We start from the raw sequence: 25374 nt of genomic DNA, 5'->3' as shown, positions 1-25374 counted from the left end.
GATGTCAGTCAGTGCAGCCGAATCAGGATTAATGCAATTAATTACAGGAGGGCGGGGAGGCAGATAGACCTACGACGTGCTCAATGACCCGATCATTAACAACCAAAGGGCTATAAGAACGAGCGCCTCCAGTTGCTAGCTCCTACTTTGATACCTAATTTGGGTAATGACAAGTCTGCAAGAAAATAACCAAGCTCAGAGAGCACCAAGGATCCCATATTCTGACTACCAATTCTCACTGAGCCAATGATGGACAATGAGTACAAATATAAATTCTGGCAATGACCTATCAGCCTCAAAGCATGGCTTTCCCCAGACTAAAGAACATGACATCTCTTGGTGCTGACCTAAAATTGAATGTGACAACTGATTGTGCTTTCTGTATTTTCTTTTCCACTGATTCATTTTTTTGCTGACATAGGTAGGAGGACAATATTAGCATATTTTCCAGGCCTTCAAGGCAGTACACTTCATTAATACAATAAAAGGTGATGGCTGCAGCTTTTGGGATGTTTTCCCTCCATAGTTGCTAAAAGAAACCCTTCAGTGATTGGAGTCAGAACATTTTTACTGCTAATAAGTGCATTGTTCAGAGAGCAGAAATCCTCCAGAAAGGACCTCTTCGTCTGGCCTTCATTTTCTCATCTGTCTGAGGAATGAGACACATTTCTGGGTACAGAAGCGTACCCCAAGGAGGAATATTTGAAGGAACTGAAGTGGTTGATCAGATTTGACATTACCATAGCAACCTGAACACCTGCAGTACTTTAAAAACACTCCTATGAAAGCACATGTGTTTGCTGTGCACACACAAGGCTTAGATGCACTTGTGATTCTCTCCTGACTATCTCTGTTCAGACAAGAGCATTTTGTGAATTATGTGAAAATAAGAAAGACATTCCAGGCACATTAATTGCTTGGCCTTTTTCAAGATGGAATGTTTTCGTAACATGTGTGTACCTACTGCTTTATTTTAATTTTACTTTAATTTATTGAATTTATATAGCTGCCCATCTCATGCCTGTGACTCTGGGCAGAATAAACAATTACAACACAAAGCTAAGCAATCAACATAATTCAAACACACCCGTTTTAAAAAAAAACTGTTAAAAACTACATAACAGAGAGAGAGAGGAGAGAGTGCATTCTAAATTCATACACACAATGCAGCTGTTTAAGGATCTCCATGCTTCCATGGGATCTTCAGGCCCAATGGCAAAACCATTGAGCTATATAAATTCAATAAATTAAAGTAAAATTAAAATAAAGCAGTAGGTACACACGTTATGAAAACATTCCATCTTGAAAAAGGCCAAGTAATTAATGTGCCTGGAATGTCTTTTGAAAGCCTTCCAGAAGACCAGATGGGGCCAAACATAGCTCGGGAGAATTATGTTCCAAAGAACAGGTGCCATAGAAAAGGCTCTCCTCCTGGGGCATACGAAACAAAGTCCAGGACATAGCATGTCCTCCTACTGGACCTGAAAGGATGGGTAGATGCAACTGGGGAGAGATGACCCCTCAGAAAAGCAGGGCCCATGTCATGTAGAACTTTAAAGGTCACAGTCAGGACCTTGAAATAGACCTGGAAGCAAACTGGCAACCAATGTACCTCGTGGAACAGAGGTATCTCATGTGAAGTTCTTGGAGCACATCTACCTACCTGCATCACTGCAATTTTGTACCATTGAAGCTTCAGGATACTCTTAAAGGGCAGCCCTATGTAGAGCACATCACAGTTAATCCATTTGGGAGATGAGAAGGCATGAGTGATTGATGACACCACCATTACAGTGCATTGAAATATTAGACTAGACTAGACTAGACTAGGCTAGGCTAGGCTAGGCTAGGCTAGACTAGACTAGACTAGACTAGACTAGACTAGACTAGAATAGAATAGAATAGAATAGAATAGAATAGAATAGAATAGAATAGAATAGAATAGAATAGAATAGAAGCTGGAAGGGACCTTGGAGATATTCTAGTTCAGCCCCCTGCTCAAGCAGGAGAACCTATATCATCTCAGACAAGTGGTTGTCTAGTCTCTTCTTAAAAATCTCCAGTAATGGAGCGCCCGCGATTTCTGGAGGCAAGCTGTTCCATTGGTTGATTGTCCTCACTGTCAGGAAGTTTCTCCTTAATTCCAGGTTGCATCTCTCTTTGATCAGTTTCCAACCATTGTTTCTCATCCTTCCCTCTGATGCTCTGGTGAACAATGTGACCCCCTGCAAGGAATGCAAGAAAACTTCTTCAGAATACCTTTTGAATTCATAATATTGATTTCTTTCATTTTATTTATTTACTTACTTGAATTTATATGCCACCAAATTCCAGTATGAGTGGCAAACTTCCATCAATGGATCTTGATTGCACAGCCAATTGTGTAAGATCTTCTGCTCATGATTCCAAATCATATAATATACTCAAGAATGTAGGTCTAGTCAATCCAGAACGTTGGTTTATTTTGTATGTAGACTGTACATTCAATGTACAACATCATATCAGATCTTACTGTATAAGCAACCTTCACATGATTATGTCATGGCATTGAATTGCATTTTTCTACTTTTCCTAAACTTATATTGCCACCCATTTCCAAACCCAGAAAATGTGTTCTGAAATGCCATTGTTATTTGAGTTCTAATGTGAAACATCTAGTGTCTTAAATATCATTTGTAAGCTTGGGCTACCTAAACATTTTTAAATAAAATGCCTTTCCTCAAGAATAGTTTTTTAAAAATCCCTTTGGTGTCTTTGCATTGTTTCCAAAATATAATGCTGACTCTTTAATATCGATGCATTTCAGAAATTTGACCTTGAGTGCTGGAATTATTTAGCTTTTGATGGATTTAGTCTACACATAAGCTTCACCCCTATGGTTTTTCTTTCAGGGGTCAATAATCACAACCCATCTGTAAATGTTGAAGGATTTAGGCTTTCAACCTCAAGTATTTCACACATGCCTTTTAAAATAATGTTATCACTCAGAACACCATAACTCTCAGGCACATTTATGCTTCTTGACAGCAACAACTCAAAGGCCCCTTAAGGACCTCTTCATGCTCTGCTGACTTGTACAGGAGGTCCTTCTTGGGCCACAGATTTCTGCCTACAGTTCCCCCAAAACACACAGCCTTGAGGTCAAAGCAGAAAGTGGAAAGAAATATTGTAAAGTAGAGTCTACGTCTTTAAGCCACTCTCCCCAGTCACTGCTAGGATGGCTCCTGAAATTGAATTCAAGGAATTTGGTAGTTTATACAAATGGTAATCAGTGAAAAAAAGTATTAAATAAAGCCCAAGGGAGAAACATGACATGATGAAGGAAAGAAAAGCATCAGAAAAACATATGGATGTATGGATATTATGTGCTGCACAGATGTGCCAGATGTAGCAGTATTAGTACCAGGATAAAAAGATAATGTTAAAAAAAAATCACATTGTTGTATTGGTGGAATCAGTCCTTGTTTTGATCTGGCAATAAATAAACCCCAATTCTTGAGAATTACAGTATCCTTACAATTTAAATCACTTTTTGGTGCTCCCAAATATTGTTTTAAAATCTCTCTTCACTGCAATACTTTATGGGCTATTTGTACTTTCTAAATGATTCTATAAGTCTATGAAAATACACATTGCTTCTTGGCTGGATGAAATATGTTATTTATATTTTTTTTCTAGGTTTTCCACAACTCTCAAATTGGGAGTTAAAAACAAAACCCAGCATAATCATCACACAATTGTTTCACTGGTTGGATTTGCAGAACCCAGCACAGAAGTTTCATTTTTCTATGTACTGTAGCCTCTTTCTTTAGTAAACAGATAAACTTACCCTTAAAATGTGATTTCTGAAATCACAATGCCTGGGGCTGGAGGAATGGTGGCAGCAAAAGCGCTTCCCCCTTTTTCTTGGCCATGCTCAGTGTGCGTAAAGAGGGATGGTACCTTGGCTGTGATGTCACAGCAGTCTGTTTTGATCCCTCTTGCATTATGTGCTGCCAGTGTGATGTACAGATAGTCCTCGACTTACTGTACAACCACAACTGAGCCCAGAATTTATGGTGCTAAGTGAGCAATTTCTTAAGTGAGTTTTGCCCCATTTTATGACTTTTCTTGCCACATTTGTTAAGTGCGTCACTGCGGTTGTTAAATTAGTAATAGGGTTGTTAACTGAATCTGGCTTCCCCATTGACTTTGCTTGTCAAGACAAGATGTTGAGACTAAGATAAGATAAGATAAGATAAGATAAGATAAGATAAGATAAGATAAGATAAGATAAGATAAGATGAGGTGAGGTGAGGTGAGGTGAGGTGAGGTGAGGTGAGGTGAGGTGAGGTGAGGTGATAAGATAAGATAAAATAAGATAAGGTGAGGTGAGGTGAGATGATAAGATGAGGTGAGGTGAGGTGAGGTGAGGTGATAAGATTAGGTGAGGTGATAAGATAAGATAAGATAAGATGAGATGAGGTGAGGTGAGGTGATAAGATAAGATAAAATAAGATAAGGTGAGGTGAGGTGAGGTGAGATGATAAGATGAGGTGAGGTGAGGTGATAAGATTAGGTGAGATGATAAGATAAGGTGAGGTGAGGTAATAAGATAAGATGAGGTGAGGTGAGGTGATAAGATGAGGTCAGGTGAGGTGAGGTGATGAGATAAGGTTAGGTGAGGTGATAAGATAAGATAAGATGAGATGAGGTGATAAGAGAAGATGAGGTGAGGTGATAAGATAAAGTGAGGTGACATGAGGTGAGGTGATAAGATAAGATGAGGTGAGGTGAGGTGATAAGATAAGATAAGATAAGATAAGATGAAGTGATAAGATAAGATGAGGTGAGGTGAGGTGAGGTGATAAGATAAGATAAGATAAGATGAGGTGATAAGAGAAGGTGAGGTGAGGTGATAAGATGAGGTGAGGTGAGGTGATAAGATAAGGTGAGGTGAGATGTAAGATAAGGTAAGAGATGAGAGATGATAAGAGATAAGAGATGAGAGATAAGAGATGAGACATGAGAGATATGAGATAAGAGGTAAGAGACAAGAGATAAGATAAGATAACCTTCACTGTCATTTTTTACTGTGAGCACTGTGCCCACAAAAATGAAATCTGGTTGCCTGCTCTCAAAAGGTGATCATGTGACCTCAGGACAGTGCAACCATCATAACCAGTTGTCAAGTATCCAAATGTAAATCACATGACCAAGGGGATGCTGTAATGGTCATAAGTATGAAAAATGATCATGGGTCCCTTATTCAAAGAACATGGTAGCTGGACACCATCAAAGCTAACACCGGCCAGGGCCTAGAAAAATTCAAAGAAGCAGTGAAAGTTTGGAAGATGTGGGAAAAGACCTGGCCCATAGAATCACCCAGACTCAGAGATAACTGAATGGATAATATCATCATCATCATGGTAAGATTGGAGGCAGAAAGTTAATGTTGTTGTGGGGGAAGAAAAACCTTGCTATCATGCATCTAAGGGTGAATGACATCAAGCCTCTCTAGCTATTCCATGGGAAAATATTTAGACCAGTGGTTCTCAACCTTTTTAATGCCGCGACCCCCAACCGGTCGTAAGTTGAGGACTACTCAACCGGTCGTAAGTCGAGGACTACTCAACTGGTGCAGCACCGTTTGCAGAATGGGACTTTGGGCGGGCTCAGCAGGGCAGAGACAGCCTGGACAATTCCTATTGGCTTTTGAAAGCCAATAGAATTAGACTCTATTCAAGAGAGTCTATTCTATTGGCTTTCAAAAGCCAATAGACTAAAAGGGAGTAGCACAGCTAAGGAAAAGGGGGAAAAATGGCAGACTGCGTTGTTTGGTGACCCCCGTGAAATGGTCGTTCGACCCCAAATGAGGTCCCGACCCACAGGTTGAGAACCACTGATTTAGACCCACAGAAAGAGGGTGCTTATGGCAAAAATACAGTTAATCAGATTCATCTATAAGGCTTCAACAGCTGCTTCACAGACAAAATCCTTACAATTTCTCTCTGCTCTATGGAGATAGTGAGGTTGGTTTTCTGTCCCCTTCTTGGCCCCAACCAAGGATGTCTTTTAGTACAGATGATTATTATCTGTTGCTGGGTTTCAGACAAGGCAGGACACACAAACAGAGAGGGGGGGGGGGCAAACATTTTTGCCTGGATTATTTTCAGTCGTACATTCTCAGCTTTTCCTTTTGAAAATCCTGGGTAGTTTATTTTGCAAAAGGTTGGAATGAAGCCGCACCCAGCATGTTATTATTTAGGAAGTCAACCCAACAAACAAACATCTGCATCTCTCTCTATCTTGATGATTTTTTTTTCTCTTCTTCAAATGGAAGAAAGGATTTATTTTTCCCTGTTAGTGAATACTGAAAACATTAAAGTTGTGCAAGCAAGCACGTACTGAAAGATCACTATGCCAAATTAAACATTCCCTCCTTGGTTCTCAGAGATGTTTGTATTGTTTCACGCAGCTGGTCTCTTTCTAATCTTAGTTTCAGGATATTGGGACCTGTCTAAGGGTAGAGACAGATGACAGTGATTTGAGAGGGATTCTATTTCTCTCTCAACATGCACACACATTTCCATAGACTCAAGGCCATCTTGGTCAAAGAGACTTCATAAACCTAGAGAGCTCATAGATGGGGAAGAAATGGAGGTAGTGACAGATTTTATCTTCCTGGGCTCAAGATCACCACAGATGGGGACTGAAGCCAAGAAAATAAAAGATGCTCCTGGGGATGAAAGCTATGGCAAATCTAGACAGCATACTGAAAGGCAGAGACATCACCCTGCCAACAAAAGTGTGTATAGTCAAGGCCATGGTTTTCCCAGTTGCAATGTATGGCTCTGAAAGTTGGACCATAAGAAGGGCTGAGCGCCAAAGAACTGAGGCCTTTGAATTATGGTGCTGGAGAAGACTCCTGCGAGTCCCTTGGACTGCAAGGCGTTCAAACCGGTCAGTCCTAGAAGAGATCAACCCCGACTGCTCTTTAGAAGGCCAGATCCTGAAGTTGAAACTCAAGTACTTTGGCCACCTAATGAGAAGGAAGGACTCACTGGAGAAGGGCGTAATGCTGGGAAAGATTGAGGGCAATAGAAGAAGGGGACGACAGAGAATGAGGTGGCTGGATGGAGTTACTGAAGCAGTAGGAGTGAGCTTAAATGGACTCCAGAAGATAGTAGAGGACAGGAAGACCTGGAGGAATGTTGTCCATGAGGTTGCGATGGGTCAGACACGACTTTGCAAATAACAACAACAACAACAACAACAGAGAGCTCATCCACACCAAACACAGGTAATCCTCAGATGACAGCCATTCATTTCACGACTGCTTGAGATTACAACTGTGCTGAAAAAATGTGATTTATGACCAATCGTCACACTTAAGCCTGTTATAACATTCCCCAAAATTAGGTGATCAAAATTCAGGTGCTTGGCGACTGGCATGTATTTGTGATGGTTGCCACATCCCAAGGTCATATAGTTGCTCTTTGTGTCCTTCCCAACTGATTTCTGATAAATAAAGTCAAAGGAGGAAGCTGGATTCACTTAACACCTGCAGTGATTTGCTTAACAACCATAGCAAAAACAAATGTCATAAAACTGGGGGTGACTCACTTCATAACTGCCTTTCTCCAAGCATATGCTCTCGCTTGTTTGGCAGTTTTCCCAATACACTATATCATTGAGCAGATTTTTTCTAATATAGTTTTTAAAAACTCTGCAAAATGGGAAAAGTTAGATTTTTAAATGGTTACTAAGGCTTAGATCATATATAGGTGCCTCTCCTTTAGCAACCACAACTGGGACCAGCAACCACTTTACGATGCCTTGGTAAAGCCACACTTGGAATACTGCATCCAGTTTTGGTCACCACGATGTAAAAAAGATATTGAGACTCTAGAAAGAGTACAGAGAAGAGCAACAAAGATGATTAGGGGACTGGAGGCTAAAACATATAAGGAGCTGTTGCTGGAATTGGGTATGTCTAGTCTAATGAAGAGAAGGACGAGGGGGGACATGATAGCAGTGTTCCAATATCTCAGGGGTTGCCACAAAGAAGAGGGAGTCAAGCTATTTTCCAAAGCACATGAAGGCAAGACAAGAAGCAATGGATGGAAACTAACCAAAGAGAGAAACAACCTAGAACTAAGGAGAAACTTCCTGACAGTTAGAACAATTAACCAGTGGAACAACCTGCGTCCAGAAGCAGTGAATGCTCCAACCCTGGAAGTTTTTAAGAAGAGACTGGACAGCCATTTTTTTTTATAATAATAGTAGTAGTAAAGTTGGAAGGGACCTTGGAGGTCATCTAGTCCAACCCCCTGCTCGGGCAGGAAACCCTACACCATTTCGGACAAATGGCTGTCCAGTCTCTTCTTAAAAACTTCCAGTGTTGGAGCATTTACTGCTTCTGGAGGCAAGCTGTTCCACTGATTAATTGTTCTCACTGTCAGGAAGTTTCTCCTTAGTTCTAGGTTGCTTCTCTCCTTGATTAGTTTCCACCCGTTGCTTCTTGTCCTGCCTTCAGGTGCTTTGGAAAATAGCTTAATTCCCTCTTCTTTATGGCAGCCCCTGAGATATTGAATACTGCTATCATGTCCCCCCTTGTCCTTCTCTTCGTTAAACTAGACATACCCAATTCTAGCAACCGTTCCTTATATGTTTTAGCCTCCAGTCCCCTAATCATCTTTGTTGCTCTTCTCTGTACTCTTTCTAGAGTCTCAATATCTTTTTTACATCGTGGTGACCAAAACTGGATGCAGTATTCCAAGTGTGGCCTTACCAAGGCATTGAAGAGTGGTATTAATACTTCACGTGATCTTGATTCTATCCCTCTGTTAATGCAGCCTAGCACTGTGTTGGCCTTTTTGGCAGCTGCAGCACACTGCTGGCTCATATTTAGGTGATTGTCTACTAGGACTCCGAGGTCCCTCTCACAGTTACTACTATTGAGCATGGTGCCACCTATGCTGTACTTGTGCATTTGGTTTTTCTTGCCTAAATGTAGAACCTTGCTTTTTTCACCATTGAATTTCATTTTGTTAGTTAGTGCCCAGTGTTCAAGTCTGTCCAGATCCTTCTGTATCTTAAGCCTGTCTTCTGGAGTGTTGGCTATTCCTGCCAGCTTGGTGTCGTCTGCAAATTTAATGAGTTCCCCATCTATCCCTTCATCCAAATCATTGATGAAGATGTTGAAGAGTACTGGGCCCAGAACAGAGCCCTGGGGCACCCCACTATACACTTCCCTCCATATAGATGCAGTTCCATTGAGGACCACTCGCTGAGTACGGCCGGTCAGCCAGCTACGGATCCATCTGGTGGTGGTTCTGTCTACCCCACATTTTTCTATCTTGTCAAGTAGTAGGTTGTGATCTACTTTATCAAATGCCTTACTGAAGTCCAAGTAAATTATGTCCACAGCATTCCTCTGATCCACTAATTTTGTCACTTGGTCAAAGAATGCAATAAGATTTGTCTGGCATGATCTATTTTTGACAAACCCATGTTGGCTTTTAGTAATGACTTTGTTTGCCTCTAGGTGTTCGTTGATTCGTTGTTTGATTATCTTTTCCAGGATCTTCCCAGGTATTGAGGTCAGGCTGATAGGTCTGTAATTTCCTGGATCCATTTTTTTTTCCTTTTTTGAGGATGGGAACTACATCAGCTCTTTTCCAGTCCTCTGGTAGTTCCCCTGTGTTCCAGGATCTTTGAAAAATATAGTTCAGTGGCTCCGATATCACATCTGCCAGTTCCTTGAGAACTCTGGGGTGTAATCCATCTGGTCCTGGCGATTTGAACTCATCTAGGCTGGACAGGTGCTCCTAACCATTTTCTTGCCTATCTTAACTTGTGTTTCTGTTTTGTTTTTTATGGCACTATTTTTGATAGGTTGGTCTGTTTTTTCCCTTTGTGTAAAGACAGATGCAAAAAATGAGTTAAATAGTTCTGCTTTCTCCCTGTTGCTTGTCACCTTCTTGCCACTTCCACCCACTAATGGACCAATCATTTCCTTGCTTTTTTCTTGTTTTTTACATGTTGAAAGAAGCTTTTTTTGTTATTTTTGACTTTGGTCGCAAGCCTTAGTTCATTTTGAGCCTTGGCTTTCTTCACTTCATCTTTGCAGGCTCGGGCTATTTGCTGATATTCTGACTTAGTTATGTTCCCCTCTTTCCACTTTCTATACTTGTCCTTTTTATCTTTCAATTTGTCAGAGAGTTCTTTATGCAGCCATGCTGGTTTCTTTTGAGAGCTGTTGTTTTTCCTCTTTGTTGGTATTGTGCTAGACTGTGCTTTTATTATCTCATTTTTCAAAATTTCCCAAGCTTCTTGAGTTGTTTTCCCCTTGAGGATTCTCATCCATGGAATCCTTCCATTTGTCTGAAATGGTATAGGGTTTCCTGCTTGAGAAGAGGATTGGACTAGATAACCTCCAAGGTCCTTTTCAACTTTATTATTATTATTATTATTATTGTTGTTGTTGTTGTTATGGATCATCTCACAGTTAGCCAGATGTTCAGACTGGATTGGCATTTTGTCTACCTACCGAGTCCTTACCCAGGACTGGGATAGGCAGATGTGGATGTTTGATGGTATTACAGATATCATTGCAGATGGAAGCAGTTCCTAGTAAGGCCGCCTTTTGCAATTGACTAATGGCGAATTTGTCAATGCCAATGGTGTTCAAGTGATGCTCCAGTTGTTTTGGGATTGCACCCAAGGCACTTATTACTATTGCTACTACCATTGCTTGCTATTGCCACAGTCTTTCTATTTCGACTTGTAGGTCTTTGTATTTTGTTATCTTCTCCAGTTCTTTCTTGTCTATTCTGCTGTCTCCAGGCATTGCCACGTCCACTAGCCAGACTTCTCCTCCTCCTCCTATTATTATTATTATTATGGATCATTGCACAGTCAGCCAGATGTTCAGACTGGATTTGGCATTTTGTCTACCTATCGAGTCTTTACCCAGGACCTGGGATAGGCAGATGTGGATGTTTGATGGTATTACAGATATCGTCGCAGGATGGAAGCAGTTCCTAGTAAGGCCGCCTTTTGCAATTGACTGCTTGTAGTCAGTCTGTGCGATCTTCTTGCAACAGCTTAGCAGGTGGTCCACTGTTTCTTCAGCTTCTTTGCATAGGCGGCACTTACTGTCTGTTGCTGTCTTCTCAATTTTGACTTTGTATGCATTTGTCCTTAAGGCTTGGTCTTGTGCAGCCAGAATTAGTCCCTCGGTCTCTTTCTTCAATTTTCCTGCTCTTAGCCAGTGCCAGGTTTTATTGTTATCTGCTTTCCCAGCTATTTTTTTCATGTATTGGCCATGTAGTGCTTTGTCTTCACATGCCTCTATTCTGTTCTTCATTTGGTCTTTCTTGAAGGCCAGTTTGGTCTCTCCAGTAGTTAGTAAGCCTTCCTGATATACTAATTTCAGTGCATCTTCATCATTGTTCTTCAGATATTCTTCCAAAGCCATTTGTTCTTCTTCAACCATCTGATGTACTTGTAGCATTCCACGCCTACCTATTTGCCTTGGTAGATAAAGTCTATCAATGTCACTGCGTGGATGAAGGGCATGATTCATTGTCATTATTTTTCTGGTCTGCCTATCCATTGCTTTTAGTTCTGTTTGAGTCCAGTCCACTATTCCAGCTGTGTACCTAATGACTGGAATTGCCCAGGTGTTGATTGCCTTTATGGTATTTCCTCCATTGCGTTTGGACTTTAAGATCTTCTTCACTCTCTTGATGTATTCACCTCTAATTTTTTTCTTGACTTCAGTGTGCTTGATATTGTCAGCTTGAAGGATACCCAAGTATTTGTAGTACTCTTCCTCATCCAGACTCTTAATGTTATTTTCGTGGGGCATCTTGATTCCTTCAGTTTTCATTATTTTTCCTTGTTTGATAGTAAGTGTGGCACATTTTTCCAAGCCAAACTCCATTACAATATCTTGGCTATATATACGGACAGTGTTGAGCAGCGATTCTATTTCAGATGATGTTTTTCCATACAGCTTCAGATCATCCATGTAAAGGAGATGGGATAGTCTGGCAGATGTTTTTGATGTTTGATAGCCATGTCCTGAGTTATTCAGTATTGTTGACAGAGGAAACAGTGCAATAACAAATAGTAATGGTGACAATGAATTTCCTTGAAATATTCCTCTCTTGATATTAACCTCTCCCAGTCTCTCACCATTGATCTGCAACTGTGTCTTCCACTGTGCCATCGATCTTTGCACAAATTTTCTGATGTTTCTACTGACTCCTGTTATTTCTAGGCACTTTATTATCCAATCATGTGGCAGAGAGTCAAATGCCTTTTTGTAGTCAATCCATGCCACATTCAGGTTGGTCTTCCTTCTCTTGCCGTTTTCCAAGATCATTTTGTCTATTAGGAGTTGATCTTTTGTTCCTCTGCTATTGGGGCGGTTTCCTTTCTGCTCAGGTGGAAAGAGATTGTTTTCAACTAGTTGCTGTTGTACTGCATCAGCTACCACACCAGTTAGTAATTTGAAAGTTGTTGGTAAGCAGGTAATTGGCCTGTAGTTGCCTGGTATTGTCCCTTTTGCTGAATTTTTCATTATTAGGTAGGTTTTCCAGTTGTTAGCCACTTTTCAATTTCTCCTCCTTGTAGTATATTGTTGAACTGCTTGGAAATGAGTGGGTGTATAACAGTTAGATGTTTCAACCAAAACCCATGCAGTTCATCTTCACCTGGTGCTGAACAATTTTTGATTTTCCTTGCTCTTTTTTCTACCACTTTTGTTGTTATTACTAGTTCTTTCATTTCAACTTCTGTTTTACTTGCATCCACCTACTATTATTATTATTATTATTGATCATCACATAGTCAGCCAGATGTTCAGACTGGATTTGGCATTTTTGTCTACCTATCGAGTCCTTACCCAGGACCTGGGATAGGTAGATGTGGATGTTTGATGGTATTACAGATATCGTCGCAGGATGGAAGCAGTTCCTAGTAAGGCCGCCTTTTGCAATTGACTAATAGCGAATTTGTCAATGCCAATGGTGTTCAAGTGGTGCTCCAGTTGTTTTGGGATTGCACCCAAGGCGCCTATGACTATTGGTACTACCCTTGCTTGCTTTTGCCACAGTCTTTCTATTTCAATTTGTAGGTCTTTGTATTTTGTTATCTTCTCCAGTTCTTTCTTGTCTATTCTGCTGTCTCCAGGCACTGCCATGTCCACTATCGAGACTCCTCCTCCTCCTCCTCCTATTATTATTATTATTATTATTATTATTATTATTATTATTATAACTCGGTCACTGAACAAAGCGGTTGCGATGTGAGATCTTGCTTACAATCTTACTACAGCTTTCCTTTGCTTTACAGACCCAAAATTCAAGGATTGTTTTCAAAATTACTTTTTCATCAGCATCGTTACTGCAAACTATCACCAAACAAGTCAGTGGCTAAACAAGGACTACAGTATCTGTATCAGTTTTCAAAATGAGCAATTAGTATGAATACAAATATCGTGAATGTCTCCTTTTTCCCTAAGTCATACATGACAAAACTGGGAATGATGTTTATAGTTGTTCTTGTAAACAAGTTCTAAGCCCAACTTTCCCAGATGGTGAGTGAGGTGCCCAAAGTGCACTCCTCTCTCTACGCTTTCAGATACACAGGTCATCCTCAGCTTATGATCATAATTGAGCCCAACATTTTTGTCGTTAAGTGGGACATTTGTCAAGTGAGTTCTGCCCCGTTTTAACAACCTTCCTTGCCACAGTTCTTAAGTGAATCACTGCAGTTAAGTAAATCTGGCTTCCTTGTTGATTTGCTTGTCAATAGAATCGCAAAAGGTGATCACATGACTTTGGGAAATGGCAACGGTCTTATATATAAACCAGTTGCTAAGCATCCAAATTTTGATCATGTAACTGTGGAATGCTTCAGAGGTCATAACTGTGAGAAACAGTCATAAGTCATTTTTTTCAGTGCTGTTGTAGCTTTGAACGGTCACTAAATGAACTGTTGTAAGTCAAGGACTACCTGTAACAGATAGAATAAGAGTTGGAAGGGACCTTGGAGGTCTTCTAGTCCAACCCCCTGCTCGAACAGGAAACCATTTCAGACAAATGGTTGTCCAATCTCTTCTTAAAAACCTCCAGTGTTGGAGCAGCCACAACTTCTGGAGGCAAATCATTCCACTAATTAATTATTCTAACTTTCAGGCATACTTGCACTCTTTCACACATGTATCTTGTACTGACTCCCTCCTAATGTCATAATATAAATTATAAGGAGGAAACCAACTGCTAGTCAACTGAAGTTGGCTAATAGGAACCAGATTTCTTGGAGTCCTGTCATTAGTGGCAGCAAGACACCAGAAATCCATCCTCTGCCAGCCACCTGGCCAAGCTAATTAATTGACCCTTTGGAAATTGGATGAGATCCCTATGGTTCTTCAGCCTATGCTTTTTTGGCTGGGTGGGAGATGAATGAGGCAAGGACAAGCAGAGGAGCTCTCCCTTAATTTCCAAAAAGGTATCTCTTTTTAAGCCCAAATTATTTTTAATTGTTGATTCCGGTTAAGGAAATAAATGAGTGTGTGGTATTTGTAAGTGGGGTTACAGCACTGAGATCATGCTGTTACAAAGGAGACGAACCACTTCTGAACACTTCAGGAAGCCAGAGTTTGCTTAGCAGTCTGAAAGGGGAGGTCTGCAGATCGAGGCTGTTGTGGTGAGATGCCTTATTTATACACACACACTTCCATTTGCAAATGTACCGATGTGGTGTAAAATAAACTTTCCTGTTCCAATGAAGTTAGATTTCCATGGGAACCCAAGAGTGCCAGAGAATATGCATGGAGACAAAGCGGGCTATGTGCCTTCTTCTGAAGCACAAATTGCTTTGGCTTTAAGCACAGACTTTATTTCCCTGTTCCCTTCATCAGAGAGGAAGAAAAATTAATGAATCAATGAATCAATCAGAATAGAGCTGGAAGGGACTTTGAAGGTCTTCTAGTCCAATCCCCTGCTCAAGCAGGAGACCCTGTACCAGGGGTGTCAAACTGCTGGCCCATGGGCCGGATGCACCATGCCGAAACCGCTCCCGGCAATGGAAAAAAAATTGTGATACGTCATGACACATCACATGACATTGAGAGTTTGATACCCCTGCCCTATGCCAATTTAGACAAACAGCTGTCCAGTCTCTTTTTAAAAACCTCTAGTGACGGAGCGCCCACGATTTCTGAAGGCAAGCTGTTCCACTGGTTAATTGTCCTTACTGTTAGGAAGCTTCTCCTTAATTCCAGGTTGCTTCTGTCCTTGATTAGTTTCCATCCATTGTTTCTTGTCCTGCCCTCTGGTTCTTTGGAAAATGAATTGACCCCCTCCTCTTTGTGTCAACCTCTCAAATACTGGAATACTGCTGTCATGTCCTCACTAGTCCTTCTTTTCTCTAGATTAGCCAAACCCAAACCCAAACGTACTTTGTATGTTTTAGTTTCCAGGCCTTTAATCATCTTAGTTGGCTCTTCTTTGCACTTCTTCCAAAGTCTCAGCATCTTTTTTATAAAGTGGTGACTGAAACTGGATGCAGTATTCCAGGTGTGGGCTTACTAAAGAGGTACTAATACTTCACATGATCCAATCCTGTCAGAAAACCACAAAATCAAAGAGCTGGGAGGGATCTTGGAGACTACTCTAACCCTTGCCCAAGGCAGGAGCCCTTATACCATCCTGGGCAAATGGTTGTCATCCTTTCTTGAAATCTTCCAGTGATGAAGCACCCACAACCCTGAGAGGCAAGCTATTCCACTGATTAATTGTTTTCATTGTCAGAACATTTCTCCTTACTTCAAGATCTTCCCTTGATAAATTTCTACCCATTGCTTCTTGACTTGCCCACTGGTACGTTGGAGAATAAGTCAATCCCTTCTTTACTGTGACAGCCCCTCAAATACTGGAAGACAGCTACACTGACATGATTTTATGTTTCATGAAGTATGCCACCCAGAATCACTGGTTGAGATGGGAGGCTATAGAAATCAAATAAATAAGGCAGCTTCTTATATTTTAAGATAGTCATAATAACCAGAACTGCCAGTTAACGGATGCTACATTTCAAGAAGCAGAATAATCTTTGTTTCCTGTTTTTAAAATCTGATCTCTTTCAATGGACCCAGTGTTATAAATTCAGCTTTCTAATTACCCTAAATTTTAAAAGATGCACCAAGTTCACGCCATGTGATCTGCTATCTGCTTTTTCTAAAGCAGGAGTGTCAAACTCAATTTCATTGAGGGCTGCATCAGCATTGCAGTTGCCCTGGGGTGTGGGTGTGTGTGTGGCCAGAATGGGTGGCCTACTGGGGGGGCGTGGATGGAATGGGTGTCGCCTACTGGGGGGGCATGGCCACTTCTACATCATTTGCGTCAAGGATGCCTATGGGGGCCTGGGCAGGAGTGGGACAGATCTGAGGGTCCCTGGCAGAAGGGGGTGGGACTGGGGCAAGTGTCAAGGCATGGTCCACTGGGGCAAGTGCCAAGATGGCCACCACAAAATTGTACATTGTCTCCCAGCTGGCCAGGGTCAAGGCAGCAGGGGCCATTCCCTCACTGTTTTCAGGATGGCTTTGCGGGCCACATGAAGTCACTTCGCGGGTTGTATCAGACCCCCAGGCCATGTGTTTGACATGTCTGTCGTACAGCTATTCAATAGTTCAGAATATACTTGGAACCCCAACCTTACAGAGGAAGTTATTGTGCTTCGTCATGACTCGGTCTCAAAAACTGCTATGAATGCCTGCTTTTTAATTTCATGAAATTGCGCTCTTTGAAGCAGACAATTCTTTGTGACATTTGCAGAGAAGACCCCAGTTTTGAAATTTTACAGAAAAAGTTCATTTTATTACAAAGCTGAGACTCCATTTTTTTTCTCTCTCCCCATCCCCCCCTTTCTCTTTTCTTTTAATTGGCACAAGTTGATGGTTTTAAGAGCCAGAGCAAATATTTCTCTGGGCTTCCACCTACATCCAGTATGTTTCTTATTACCCATTAGACAATTTGAAAGAGAAAGCTGAAAGGAAAGAAGTTTTCAGAACTAAATTAAAAGAAAAACCCTTATGTTTGAAGAGACCGAGAGCAAAAAGAGCCATGGAGAAGTAGAGACAAAATTTCTATAATTTTTTTTAAAAGCTTCAGTTCCATGCACCAGAATGAACAAAAATGATCTTTCAGGTTATGGATATTTTGTACTGAAGATTGAAACAACTGAAGAAAAGTTTATAAGAATGGTTGAGAAAACACAAAGAGGCTGATATCACAAAGCTATCAGAACATAAGGCTGAAGGTTATTAAACCTAATCACAAATTTGGCAGCAAGGAAGTGAAAAAAGACAGCCGTGATGGATTTCTGCTGGCAGCTTTATATTTGGGTTCAGGCTTCTAATGGTGCCAAGGGAAACAAATAATGAAATTGCTAACATGCATATGGGAGAGTGTGATTTGTAAAGTATTCCAGAAAGACATCAGTTTAAAAGGTCCAGGGTGGGAATTATTTTCTAGCTGTTATTGTTACTTAGCTGGGCATCAAAAAAAGCCTTGTGGGTTTTGGAGTCACCCTACCCTCATCTGTCTTTGGGACAAGGGAGTGAATTTTTGGACATCCGGCAGCCTGGACAAAGATTTCTAGAACATGCATCGAATATAAAACTGCTGTGAGCTCATTTCCTGATTGTAGTGTGTTTTTCCTGATGCTTGGACTAATGTGGAACAGCCATGCAATCAACCAAATAAGTTATTTTCCCAGAGCTACTTGATATCACATATGGGTGAACTTCCGAGATTCAATTTCTCATTATTTCAGGGAATTTGAGGTTGTTTTTTTTTTTTAAAGAAACCCTAATTCGTTGGTATTTTGATTTGCATTTTTCTTAAATTATCTTTCTTGTTTGCCTTATGTACATGGTTTTAACACAGCTTTTTTCCTCATAAATTTTTGTACATTGTTTTCCTAAACACACACATTTTTGTACAGTTTTCCCCCCTAACAAGCTTTAAGCAATTAACAGAGTTAGCATTGCAAAATTCAGATTCAGGTAGCCCTCAATTTACAACAGTTCATTTAGTTACCAGAGTTACAATGGCACTGACAAAAGTGACTGATGACCGTTTTTCACACTTATGACCGTTGCAGTATCCCCTGGGTCACGTGATCAAAATTCAGACGCTTCACAACCGACTCATATTTATGATGCTTGCAGTGTCCCTGGGTCATGTGATCATATTTTGCAACCTTCTGACAAGAAAAGTCCATGGGAAAGCCAGATTCATTTAACAGCCGTTTTATTCATTTAATAATTTCAACAATTCATTTAACACAGTGATTCTCAACCTTTCTAATGCCGTGACCCCATAATACAGTTCCCCATGTTGTAGTGACCCCCAAGTGGGTGTGGCCACCAATAAGAGGGAGTAGGACAGCTAGGGAAAAGGGAAAAAAATGGCGGACAGCATGGTTTGGTGACCCCCGTGAAATGGTCATTCGACCCCAAATGGGGTCCCGACCCACAGGTTGAGAACCACTGATTTAACAACTGTGGGAAGAAAGTTGTAAAATGGGGCAAAACTCACTTAAACAACTGTCTCGCTTTGCAACAGCAAGTAAAATTGAGGACTACCTGTAACTGAAATTTGCTTAGTTCAATTTTCTGTATTGCTTAGAGATAACAAAATGTGGTTAACTTTGCATTTAAAAGTGTATTAATATTTCTTATCAGTATTTGGGATTAAACTGACACAGGCATTGTGCAGAACCAGCATTTTCTGGAGAGTACTAAGTTTGGGGAGCTGATAACATGAGTCCCTTTGGGGGAAGGATGCAATTTAATTGGGAGACCTCCTAATTATAATATCTTGGCTAACGTGCAGTTTACGAGCCATGAATTTATCAGTTTATGAAAGACAAAGTAGAGCAGAACCCAGCTAGTGAATAATGTATACCTAAATTTATAATTATATAAATTATACTTAAATATAAATTATGTTTAATAAGTAAAGACATTCTGATTTTATGGGTAGCCTTGACACTGGAACACTCATTCCTGGGTTCCAACACATTTAAAAGGTTGGGATATGATGGCTATGGCAGCAATTTGGAATCAGAAGTGTTTCCCAAACTTTTTTCTTCCTTACCTAAGAGTGTTTATCAGAAAATCTAACTGAACTTTAAAAACCAGTTGTAAGTCCCTTCCTTTAGCACTATTGTAACTTTGAATGATCACTAATAAATTGCCGTAACTTGAGGACTACCTGTAGTATGAAACAATAACACTGAATTATCTTTATGTTATTGCAACCAATTACTATTGGCTATTTCATTGTATTTTTGTCTTAAGTAGGAATACTTTGGGAGATTTTTCAATATAGTTTAGTATACAAAGCAATCTTTAATTCAATTTAAATGTCCTTGTTGTGGTGTTTAAGGAGTTTGTGTGACATTACCCAAAGAAAAACCACTTTTACCCAATCTGGGGTAATTTACCCAGGTATGGAAAGCACTGCTTTAAATTAATATTTTTAAAAAGTGGTCCATTATGACCACTAGGATTAGAAGTTATAATAACTTAACTGCAATTGTAGTATAAAGTTGCTTAAAAAAACTGTCCTGCTAGATTTAATCCTAAAAACAAACAAGAATCACCTAGAATGGACAGTCAGAAGTGGTTAGGACATACCATAGACATCTGATAGAAGCCATCTTTCTTCCACCAATCCCCATCATGCACAATGATGTCATGACATCATTATTGCCTTCTCTTGTTTTCCCATTGATGCCCACGACATAATACTGTTGCAATAAGCAGCTATTCAGGAGATTATCTCTTCATCCTTCACAGCTCAGTATACAGCTCCTGCTTGTGCACAACAATTCTGGTCATTGTCCTCTCTTCCTTGTCTCATCTTCCTGTTGAAAGCCATTCAAAAATTCTCATTAGCTTTTGCTGTTCATTTATTCAACATGGAGGGTCCTCCAATAAAATGAAGTGGCAGGTGTACTTCTCATACCAAAGAAATATGACCTCACAAGATGATTACCATGCCAAATGCACAGCTACAATATAGGTGCTACCTTGCCTCAGTAGTAAAAACTGTGAGAGGGATCTCGGAGTCCTAGTGGACAATCATTTAAACATGAGCCAGCAGTGTGCTGCAGCTGCCAAAAAAGCCAACACAGTGCTAGGCTGCATTAACAGAGGGATAGAATAAAGATCACGTGAAGTATTAATACCACCTTACAATGCCTTGGTAAGGCCACACTTGGAATACTGCATCCAGTTTTGGTCACCATGATGTAAAAAAGATGTTGAGACTCTAGAAAGAGTACAGAGAAGAGCAACAAAGATGATTAGGGGACTGGAGGCTAAAACATATAAGGAACGGTTGCTGGAATTGGGTATGTCCAGTTTAATGAAGAGAAGGGCTAGGGATGACATAATAGCAGTGCTCCAATATCTCAGGGGCTACCACAAAGAAGAGGGAGTCATACTATTCTCCAAAGCACCTGAAGGCAGGACAAGAAGCAATGAATGGAAACTAACCAAAGGGAGAAGCAACCTAGAACTAAGGAGAAACTGACAATTAGAATAATTAACCAGTGGAACAACCTGCCTCCAGAAACGGTGAATGCTCCAACAGTGGAAGTTTTTAAGAAGAGACTGGACAGCCATTTGTCTGAAATGGTATAGGGTTTCCTGCCTGAGCAGCGGGTTGGACTAGTTGACTTCTAAGGTCCCTTCCAACTTTATTATTATTATTATTATTATTATTATTATTATTATTATTGTTGTTGTTGTTGTTGTTGTTGTTGTTGTTGTTGTTGTTGTTGTTATACTAGGTGAATGTAAACAGAAGAAAAAACAAACTAATCAATGATAAGCTTAAGCTAAACCTTGAAGATCAGAACCAGTATTCCTTTGAAAGCCAGTTGCTTGGGAACACTATAGGACCAGGTACAGCATGATAGCCAGGCAACAGAGTTGAATTATCTACAGGTGGTCCTCAACTTACAACCATTCATTTAGTGACCGTTCAAAGTTACAATGGTACTGAAAAAGCACCACTTATGACATTTTTCACACTTACGACTGTTGCAGAATCCCCCTGGTCACATGATCAAAATCCAGGCGCTTGGCAACTGGCTTATATTCATGGTGCTTGCAGTATCCTGTGCCCATGGGATCACCTCTGTGACCTTCTGACAGGACAATTGAAGTGATTTACTTAACTGTGGAACAAAAGGTCGTAAAATCAGGCAAAACTCACTGAACAACTGTCTCACTTAGCAATGGAAATTTTGGGCTCAGTTATGGTTGTAAGCTGAGGACTACCTGTAGAAGATAGGTTAGATGGGAAGGAGAAAGCAGAAAGCATATTGTCCAGTTTTTATTCAGAGTGGCCACCAAAGTCTTAGAGGAATGAAGATCTTGTAGCCTATCGAGAGCTATCCAAATGGGTACATATTGTCTTCACTATATGTGAAGACTATATTCTTCAAAGCCAATATGTGTCCTAATATGAATAGCTGAGTATTGAGCTGAATGGGTGTGATCAACTGCAATTAGGCCCTGTGGGTGGGCTTCTCGGTTGCATCTCTTTGCAAAGAGAGAAACTTTGATGGCCTATGGCCCAATCCAGCACAGCTCTTCTTCTGTTTCATAACATCAACTTTGTGCTAGAAACTTCAGAATGTAATTTGATGCAATCAATACGTGCATCCAAATATGCTCTGGGTAATGATCAAGGCAGAAATAAGATGATCAATGGCAATTCTTCAGTGTGTGACAAAAGAGAAGATAAAAACCAAAGCACTCTGGGCTAATTATTGATTCAAATACAAGACACTTGCAATACGTACAAAAAGGACTAATAGCCGAAATGGATCATAGGGACTAATTACATGGATTTCCACTACATTGTCAAAACAGCAAGGTAGAAATTGTCATTCCTTATATAAAACAACAAGCCTCACCTAAATACACACAAAGACAAAAGTGTCATTTTTTTACACATGCTTAAAATGACTTTTTTTTAAAAAAAAATCTAGTTTTGCTTTCACAATCGTGCATCTAATTTCAAATGTTCACTTGCTTCCCTACTAAAGATGTACATAAACACATTTGATAAATCACAAAAAAATTATCGAATAGATGGAAAATAATGTAAAATGACATTATGAACAAGACTTTCCTTCTTGTTGTTTCATCATGCCTATATTATTTCAGATGGTCTATTGTGACGAATAAAATGAACGAATGTTTGTTGAAAGAAGCAAAAAGAAAAGCTCTGAATAATGGCATGCTTCTATCCATTTGGCTATATGGAAATGAGAGTTTGGGTATATCAGGAGAAATAAAATAAAATGAATGCATTGAAAATGAGGTATCTTGTGTAGTAAAACAAGAGGAATTAGGGCCAAGGATGAATAGATTCTGAATGGATGTAGTTTGAATACAATAGAGTGTGAACAGTTCAAAAGAAGTATAGCAGAAGAACAGAGTTGGAAGGGGCATTGGAGGTCTTCTAGTCCAACTTCCTGCTCAAGCAGGAGACCCCACACAATACCATCCAGTCTCTTCTTAAAAGCCTCCAGTGATGAAGCACCCACAACTTCTGAAGGCAAAGCCGTTCCACTGGTTAATTGTTCTCACTGTCAAGAAATTTCTCCTTCATTCTAGGTTACTTCTCTCCTTGATTAGTTTACATCCATTGTTTCTTGTCCTGCCTTCTGGTACTTTGTGGCAGCCCCTCAAATATTGGAACACTGCTATCAGGTCACCCCTAGTCCTTCTTTTCATTAATTAGACATACCCAATTCTTGCAGCCGTTCTTCATATGTTTTAGTCTCCAGGCCCCCTAATCATCTTTGTTGTTTTTTTCTGCACTCTCTCTTTTATAATATAATAACCAGAAAGATGTTGGGTGTCAGGAAAGTCTGCAGAAAAGCACGACAAAGATGATTGAAACCTCCAATAGAGAGCTGCCATACTAATAAAAGTTTTTAAAAACTCAAAAGCACAGAAAACAAAGGGGAGTTGGCAAAAAGTCATTGATGTCAAGATGGATTATCATATGGAGACAATGAATGGCATCACAAATATATGGAGGAAGAGTGAATGTGTCAAGAGAAAGGGAAAAGACTAACAAAGATGAAATCTTCAAAAACAGAGGTGAACCGTTTAAAGAATGGATGATAATGTGTAATAGGTCTTACTTTCTCTGAAAGTAAGGCCTACCCCGAAAATAAGCTCTAGCTTGATTTTGCAGGGTGGGCCTAATGTAAGCCCTAACCCAGGGGTAGGCAACCTTGGCTCTTTTATGACTCGTGGATTTCAACTCCCAGAATTCCTGAGCCAGCCAGCCATCTAATCAGTCACTATGTATGAATGAGCAAGGGACATATTTATGGAGCCTTCATTATCAAACAAGACTCCCAAGCAAATAAGAGAACAAACATTGCTTTGATTTTCAAGCCAGCATGCCTCTCGGCTGAGGACACAGAACTCTCACACTTATTTCAGAATAAGGCAGAAAGCTGGTGAATATAAATTGCAAAATAAAAAGCATTTCTTTGATATATGCTAATTGTTTGCAGAGTTTACACACCGACCTTTTGAAAATTGTTTAGATTTTCCAAGACACTTGCTTAACCTAACTCTTGAACTTTCAGCAGCCTGTTTGAGTTTGCACTGATAATTGTAGAGCTTTGGAGCATGAAGAATTAGTCCCCGAGTTTTTCTTTTATCTTCCCATCTCTCTCTCTCTCTCTCTCTCTCTCTCTCTTTTTTTTTTTCCTGGCCATTTCCTATAGTTTTGGATTGTAAGCCTGACAGAAGAGACCCTTTTTTTTAGAATTAATCTTTGTGCCCCTTTGACTCCTTTTTGGGGGAAGAGTGGGCTATAAATGCTCCCAATAAATATGTACGTGCTTTGTCTGCAGCATTTCGAAGGTTCACAATGTCACAGATGCACAATGGAAAGTGCCACCCTGGAAATTGTCCAGACATGGCCATAGCTCTAGTAGAATCCTCTACAAAAGCACGTCCCAAAAGCTTTTATAAATTCTCCATTGCCCTGAGCCAATTAATCCTGTAAAGATCCCTGAAGTAAGAAATCCACATTTTACCAGGTAAGAAAAGACTTCCTTTTAATCCAGAAATCAAGAAAGGAGAAACTACCTTTTGACCTTTCAAACTGCAGGAGGTACAGGATAATGCCAGCTTGGCTGAACCATAAGAATAATTCATCGTGGTTTCAGGTGAATCAGTTGTTGTACCTTTCTGATACAATAGTTTGGATTGAATTTAAAGGATTGCGCTATTATTGTTATCACACAATTGCAAGCCACAGCTGTTCTCCTGAGATTAGCATACACATTTGGATAATGTGATAAAAGACCAAACTTAAATAGAATTTATATAACACTTCTCCTGGTTGGGGGAGGGGGGGCTCCTGTCTTCTTAGCAGAGTGAAGGAGCAGTTTGGTTTCATTTTTGTAAGAAAGAAGAAAAATGGAAACTCCACTTCTTTAACCTGGAGGGAGACCTGATGGTAAGAACTGGTCTTCATCTATCTGGTAAGTAAGAAGCAGACTCTAGGTCAGTGTTGGGCAAGCTTGGCAACTTTGTGGACTTCAACTCCCAGAATTCCCTAACTAGTCATACTGGCTGGGGAATTCTGAGAGTTGAAGTCCACAAGTCTTAAAGTTGTGAAGGTTGGGCACCCCTGCTCTAGGCTGAAGGAAGCATTTCAAGTTAAAAGCAACAGCAGGTAAGAGCACGCATGTGATCAGAAGAAAATAAATATCAAGTTTGATGAGATGAAGGAAGAACACAAGTAGGAAGGAAAACAGCAGAGAATTAGCCGGTGTCATCATCGTTGCTCAGAGGATACCTGTGGGGGCTCCTTTCATGTCCCCATCAAGGAGCTGGAGCGAATGACGGGAGCTCAATGACGGGAGCTCAACCTGCCATGAGGATTTCGAACATAGGTTTGCTAAACCTCAACCCAAAGTTCTGACTACGTGAGCCCCCCACGCCCCTAGGGATTGAAGTCATTCCCATATTTCAGAGGGATCCCACCATTAAGTGTGATTTCTGTTGTTTATACTGGCTTTTTGGAGAAAAATGTTTCCTTTAATTTTCAGAGTGATACCTATGACGGTCCTAATTATGAAATCTGGATTGGATTTATTAATTGAATTTAGACCCAACCATTCCGTGTCTTGCCAACCCTAGCAAGTTGCATATTGGCATAAAAATAAAAGCATAGAGTATCGACACTGATTATGTGCCATTAAGTTGTTCTGAACTACATGACATTTTCTCCATTTTAATGCTTGCTTTAAAAC

Source organism: Crotalus tigris, unplaced genomic scaffold (genome assembly GCF_016545835.1).
Source record: "Crotalus tigris isolate CLP2741 ecotype Arizona unplaced genomic scaffold, ASM1654583v1 scf7180000019139.288180, whole genome shotgun sequence".
Classification (NCBI taxonomy): domain Eukaryota; kingdom Metazoa; phylum Chordata; class Lepidosauria; order Squamata; family Viperidae; genus Crotalus; species Crotalus tigris.
The sequence above is the reverse complement of the archived record's forward strand: the minus strand, read 5'-3'. Positions refer to the sequence as shown.